Below are 7,245 nucleotides of genomic sequence, written 5' to 3'. Positions count from 1 at the left end.
GTTAAATACGGTGAAGCAAATCTCCCAGCAACTAGCAAATGAGATGACTCGAGCTAAGATTGAGTTGGTTGTAGGGTAATTAGCTAATATTACCCTGCAATCTACTCTTTTGGAGCGAATCAATGAAGCACAAGTGCAAGATTCAGAATTAGTAAAAGCTCGAGCTAGGGTTTCGGCTGGGAAGGCTAGTGACTTCTCAATAGATGAAACGGGAATGTTGAGATTTGGGAATTGAGTTTGTGTGCCCATGGATGAGAACATCAAGATAGAGATCATGGATGAGTCTCACACGACTCCTTATTCAATTCATCCAGGGTCGACAAAGATGTATCAAGACCTGAAAGCCATGTTCTGGTGGCCAGGCATGAAAAATGACATCGCTGAGTATGTTGCAAAGTGCCTTACGTGTCAACAAGTGAAAGCTGAGCACCAGCGACCTGCAGGGTTGCTGCAACCACTGAAAATACCAGAGTGGAAATGGGAAGACATTGCTATGGACTTCGTGGTAGGTATGCCCAGAACCACGGGACAATTTGACTCTGTGTGGGTCATAGGGGACAGGTTTACAAAGTCTGCTCACTTTTTACCTGTTCGGACAAATTTCTCCATTGACCAGTATGCTGAGTGGTATGTTAGAGAAATTGTTCGTCTGCATGGTGTCCCAAAGTCCATTGTGTCGGATAGAGATCCGAAGTTTACATCAAGATTCTGGAAAAGTCTGCATCGAGCTATGGGAACTCAGTTAAAGTTTAGCACAACTTTTCATCCTCAGACGGATGGGCAATCTGAGAGGACCATTCAGATTTTAGAGGACATGCTACGGGCATGTGTGCTTGACTTCGAGGGATCATGGGTAAAGTTCCTTCCCCTGATCGAGTTTTCTTATAATAACAGCTATCAGGCAACAATCGGGATGGCTCCTTATGAACTTTTATAGGGAAGAAAATGTAGATCACCCATACACTGGGATGAAGTGGGTGAAAGAAAGTTCTTGGGTCCCGAAGCTGTTCAGAAAACAAGTGAGGCAGTTGATAAGATTAGAGCGCGAATGCTCGCGGCTCAGAGTAGGCAGAAGAGTTATGCCGATCCAAAGCGCAGAGATATTGATTTTCAGGTCGGGGACATGGTATTTCTCCGAATATCTCCGATGAAAGGCATAAAACGCTTTGGGAAGAAAGGAAAGCTTAGCCCGAGGTTCATTGGACCTTTTGAAATCCTTGAGAGGATAAGGCAAGTAGCGTACAGGTTGGTTATTCCCCCAGCGCTGGCAGCTGTACATAATGTGTTTCATGTTTCAATGCTTCGGAAGTATGTCTCAGACTCGTCCCATGTTCTGAGTTATGAAGCATTGGAACTTCAGCCGGACTTGTCATACGAAGAATAACCAGTGCAGATACTTGACAAAAGAGAAAAAGTCTTGAGAAGCAAGACAGTGGCACTGGTGAAAGTACTGTGGAAGAACAGTAAAGTAGAACAGGCAACCTAGGAACTCGAGACGGATATGCAGCAGAAATATCCGGAGTTGTTCAGGTAAATTTCGGGACGAAATTTCTATAAGGAGGGGGTAATTGTAATACCCGGAATTAAGAAATGGATTAACAAAACCCTAACTAGATAATTATGTATAATGGAGGAATTATATTATTATATAGTTCAATATATGTGATTTATATGAATTTTAATATATTAAAGACCCCGTTGGTGAGCCAGGGGCATTTTGGTAATTATGACCCGAGAAGGGTAAAATGATGAAATTAATTTGATTACGTGCTTAATGGAACTATATTATTATATAGTATACCTGTGTTGTCTTTTCAGGTGTGTTCTGAAAGGTTAGCGCGGTATAGTCACAATCGGGAATTTCGGACCGAACCCGGTTCGGGCCCGAAATGTAAATTGGATTGATAATTTGGCATTTTATTTGATGAATGATAATCTGAAATTTATTTGAAATTAATTGAGTATTGAAATGACTTATTTACCCTTGTGAGGGTGTAGGTGTGAATAATAAGTCATGAGGGCATTTTGGTCATTTGACCCCTATTTACTATGTTTGATTAAAATTGATTTTTGATGAAATGAAATGCAAATTTCTGGTTTTACTTTCACTCTTGGCCGACCCCCTCTCTCTCCCAAACCCTCTTATTATTTCAAGTTGAATTTGAAGAAAAGCTTGGTTCTTAGCTTGTTTTGGAGCTTTGAAGTTGTGAATTCTTGAGCTTGGAGTTGAGGTAGATCCTTGCTAAGTTTATGTGAAATTTATGGTTGAGTTCTTGCTGAAATTATTGTGGAAAAAGCATGCTTTAAGTTGTTTGATCTTGGTTTGCATGTTTAGGGAAATAGATGTTTAATCTTGATAATTTGTGTGTTAATCTCTTGATTTGTGTTTGATTGGGCTTAGAGTACAATTCAAGGATGTTCTACATGCTTAACCTAAATTTTTATCTATTGTTTTACTGCTGGAAATTGAATAAGTATGTGTTGGGTTAAAGTTCAAGTTCTTGAACTTGGAGTTTTGCTAGTTGAAGCATGATTTGTGATTATTGTGCAATCTGAAATTACGGGGTTTATTGTTGGATTTTGATGCATAATTATGTGTTTTAGACCCTATAATATTTGCTAGCTGCTGTAAATGGATTAATTGTGATTTTGGATGTGAAAAGCAAGCTTGAGTTCATGGAACTCAAGCTTGGTGCTTTAATGGCACTTTTTGATTTTTATTGCAATTGTTGGGTTTAAGTTGTGGAATATGTTTATTATGACATATATTGATGCTCTGGAAAGTTTGGGAATGTTTGGGGATGATTTGAGTGAGTTTTGGGGGTTTAAAGATTGAGAAATTTCGTGTTCTCTGCCCAGACAACCGGAATTCCGGTTGGTTCATCCGGAATTCCGGTTGGAGTTCATCGGGAAATGCTGAATTTTGTTTCGGCCATAACTTTTGACTCGGGACTCCGTTTGGGACGTTCTTTATACCGTTGGAAAGCTCTTTTTGAGCTCTATGTGATTATCTTTATTTGAAATGCCATGAATTTATTTTATGAATAAGAAATCAGGGGTTAACCCTATTTGTGAAAATCCCGGATTGTGTGACTAGGATTACCGGCACCTGGTCAGGAGCACCCGGGGATTCGAAATCTCTGCCTTTGCGGGACAACAGGTAAGACAGTAGTTGCACGTAGAGATATGCACGGTGGTGCTTATATTGAATATTATATTGGTGATAATTAGAAACCGAGATTAGGGTTATTACCCTAACGTGAGCGGTTTAATGGCCTAGGGTTATTACCCTAGTAATTATTAATGTGTAAATGCTATGCCATGCTAAATACATTGTAATAAAGAATTATGCGCACAAGGCATAATTAAGTTAGACTCGGTAAATTAGTACCTTGAGTTTGATAGTAATGCGGTCTAGGGTTATTACCCTAGAAGTTATGTGAAGGTAAGAAAGTCATGATGTACAATAATATTGTTAATCAAGTGAAAGCATGAATTAGGGTTATAAATCTCTATAAGTGTTATTTTGAGCATGCAATGATATGTTATATGAGAGACTATTTGGTATGTAATTTAGGGTTATTACCCTAAGATTCTATATGTTTTGTTATCTATTGAATACATACATATATTTCAAGAGTTATGTGCATAAGACATAACTTGGCTAGACCTAGTATATTACTAGGAGAAACCACTGAAAGAACGTAATGTATGGATTACGTAAATATATATGAATAGGGTTATGTGAGCAAGGCATAACTAGGTTAGACTCGGTAATTATAATCGAGATAAACCTTACTAAAGCCTTATTGTAAATAGACGTGTGAGCGTAACACGTAGGTCTATGCTACATAGACATATATAGACGTGTGGGAGCAACACGTAGGTCTATGCTACATAGACATATATAGGCGTGTGAGCGTAACACGCAGGTCTATAGCAAATAGACAAATAGTGCAGTGGCACCAATAATTATATGATAAATATATATGTTGAGACTAAGGGTTATGCGCTCAAGGCATAACCAGGTTGGACTCGGTAACAAGAACCGAGATGAACTAATCTAAGGCCTTATTGTAAATAGACGTGTGAGAGCAACACGTGGGTCTACGCCACGTAGACATAAATAGACGTGTGAGCGCAACACGTAAGTCTATGCCACGTAGACATAAATAGGCATGTGAGCGTAACATGCAGGTCTGTGTCACACAGACAAATTTGAATAGCATTGTTGTTTATATTGTATGATGAGCATATTATTGATATGTTTTATACTGTCTTGCTGGGCTTGGCTCACGGGTGCTCTACTGTGCAGGAAAGGGTAAGTCAGTGGCTGATCAACCATGAGTTTGAGGAGCAAGATGAAGAATGTACATGTTCAAGCCATATCAGACCAAGCGGGTTAAGGGTCTATCAGTGATGAACTTTTGAATTCTATTTTGCCGTTTAGGTCGGCTAGAAATAAATGACTTGTAATAGCGTTTGTAAATATTTTTGGGATCCCAACTATTTTAAAAGTTTTAAATATATTACAAGTTTATTTTCTTTCTGTTTAATATAAAAGTTTAAATTCTGCGCTATTTTGATTAGTAATCCCGTTTAGTGGATTAGGGTTTCATAAGTATTTTAGGTAGCGTGCCTAATTATTTAGGGCGTTACAGATAGAGTTTTGCTTCGACCGTTGAATGAAATCAGGAGTTGTGAACAATTCACATATTAGTCGCCATTGGTCTTCATTAAGTTCATTTGGAGGGTTCTTCACTGCATTTTCAAAGTCTTCTGGGTTTTTGTAATATTCTCTGAAGTGTTGCAATCTAATATTCTTTCGTGTTTTGTACTTCTCAGCCATCTCAGCTATCGAAATAGCTACTAACTTTGGATGACTGTCCAACTGGTAATAATGCTGCATATGACAAAAATAAATTAAAATAACATGGTAATAATCACATTTATTAGTGTAGATAAATTAATAATTATTTACCCGAAGCTTGGTTAAGATGAGGTGTTCGTACTGCTACGGGACATTCGCCCAACTTGGATGATGTCCAGGCACATGCAGTGCAACCTCTCGCCCTACCAATCGAGGAAAAGCTTTACTCTCCAAGCCTACTATTTTGTTCGAGACACTGTCAACTTCTAATGGCAACGGGCCAGTAGAGTTTTTTCTTCTGTCTTCTAACTTTACTAAAACATTCCTCCCACGGCCTTTTCTCGCGTCACCACCTATGTTGCCATCAAAAATGTATATGTGTGAATAGTTGAATTAAAAAATTAAACACTTAGATAGAAAAATAACAAAAATACCTGAAGCCTCGCACGCAGTCGGTACCCTAGTAGGATCTAATGGGTCATCCCCGCCACCATCTCCACCATGATAGTTAGCAACATCTGCTGACATTTTATGCTAAAAATAGAATAATAAAATCATATGAGTCCTTACTTAAGAGAATACGAACAACTCATTAACTCTTAAATTTGTTCTTTTACAATAATTTGTTGAGACAAAAGGATTAAAAAAATATAACTACTCATCAATACAAACAGTAGTAAAATCCATTATTCACAATCATCATCACGAATGAAATGCAAATTTGCTGCGGGGGCTTCTTCAATTTCATCTTCAAGATGATCAATAAGCAAATCATCCTCCAGGTCTTCTGCAATTTCTTCATCTTCATCATCCCTATTATCATCAACATTTGCAACCATCTCAGAACTTTGAGGGACATCTACAATTGTTGGAGAATCATTAGTCCGTTGGACATTCAACTCCCCCAAATCCACTGATAGTGTAAAATTTGATGAGTTTGTGTCATGTACAACATCAACATCATCTGTCTCATTAGAAGCATCCAAAATATTTTCCCAAACTTGGCGGTGATGGACATTATGAACAACTCTCCAATTACGACCTCTAACTAGATCATCCACAAAGAAAACTTGCTTAGCTTGACTGGCAAGAATGTATGGATCATCTTTGTACCATACACCACTAACATTTATGCTAGTGATATTATTTTCGATAATGATTTTTTTCTTTCTCGGATCTGTGTTGAACCACTTACACCGAAATAATACAACTGAATATGCACCACTAAAGGACAAATGCAATATTTCTTGAAGTTCCCCAAAATAGTCAAAACCTTCTGTCCCTGCAATGGACACCCCACTATTTTGAGTATTACGGTCTTTATCTCGACTGTGTACAACAAATCGAACTCCATTCACTATACATGCCGGATATGAATACACAACGAGATCAGAGCCAGCTGCTAAAGCTAGCAATTCATCACTGTGTTCTAAAGACCCGAGCTTATACAAATCAAAAATTTGAAAAAACACGCATAACAAACAAGATTTGAGAGAGTTGATAATTTAGATTAAGTAAATAGTACGAAAAGGAATACTTGCACACCTTCTTATGAAACCACGAAGGAAATTCTTTTTTGTGTAAAAGATTATGGTTGCCATTCGGGTCCCTCTGTGAGATTATTTCAAGGTGCTCTCTATTAAAAGAAAAAAAATTATTACAAATTTAGCTAGATAGAATAATATAAATTATTCATTAAGCATTATGTAATAATTTTGATTAACTTACGTCATATAAGGGTCGATCTCGCTAGAATTCTGCAATATGTACCACTCAGCTCTTTTGCGAGTCTTCTCATCGAGAGTTGTTATTGTTTGCTCACCGAGTGGACGACATTGAGATTTATACACTGTTAAATAGCGAGATACACTAGGAGCATCTTCATTGCGCTCAGGACAGTTGAATTTTGTATGCACACCTTTGAAGTACATGGAACAAAATGTCAAAGCCTCATCTATAACGTATCCTTCAGCAATAGATTCTTCCGGCCTTGCTTTGTTCCTAACATAATTTTTCAGCTTTTTCATATACCTCTCAAAAGGGTACATCCACCTCATAAAAACTGGCCCGCCCAATATGGCTTCCTCGGGTAAATGGATCACCAAATGTATCATGATATCAAAAAACGCTGGAGGATAAATTCTCTCCATTTTGCACAAAATGTGAATAAGGTCTCCCTGGGCCTTCTCCATGTCTTTTACGTTCAATGTCCTTGAACATAAAATTCTGAAAAAATTGCACAATTCTATAATGGTGCTTGATACTTCCTTCGACAAAAACTTGCCAATACAAACTGGAAGTAACCTTTGCATTATGACATGACAATCATGGGATTTCAATCCAACAATATTGTCATTAGTTACTTTCTTCTTCAA

The 7,245-nt window shown here is 37.8% G+C and overlaps 1 long non-coding RNA gene across 1 annotated transcript; it reads left to right on the top strand.

The window, feature by feature from the left end:
* Positions 1-2,099: 2,099 nt before the first annotated feature.
* LOC133033241 (uncharacterized) lies at positions 2,100-4,580 on the top strand. Its single transcript, XR_009685553.1, has 3 exons — positions 2,100-2,231; positions 3,098-3,160; positions 4,316-4,580. It is a non-coding gene; the product is annotated as an uncharacterized LOC133033241 (long non-coding RNA).
* The last annotated feature ends 2,665 nt before the right edge of the window (positions 4,581-7,245 follow it).

The sequence above is a fragment of the Cannabis sativa genome, unplaced genomic scaffold (genome assembly GCF_029168945.1).
Source record: "Cannabis sativa cultivar Pink pepper isolate KNU-18-1 unplaced genomic scaffold, ASM2916894v1 Contig3, whole genome shotgun sequence".
NCBI classification, from domain to species: domain Eukaryota; kingdom Viridiplantae; phylum Streptophyta; class Magnoliopsida; order Rosales; family Cannabaceae; genus Cannabis; species Cannabis sativa.
The sequence above is the reverse complement of the archived record's forward strand: the minus strand, read 5'-3'. Positions and strand labels throughout refer to the sequence as shown.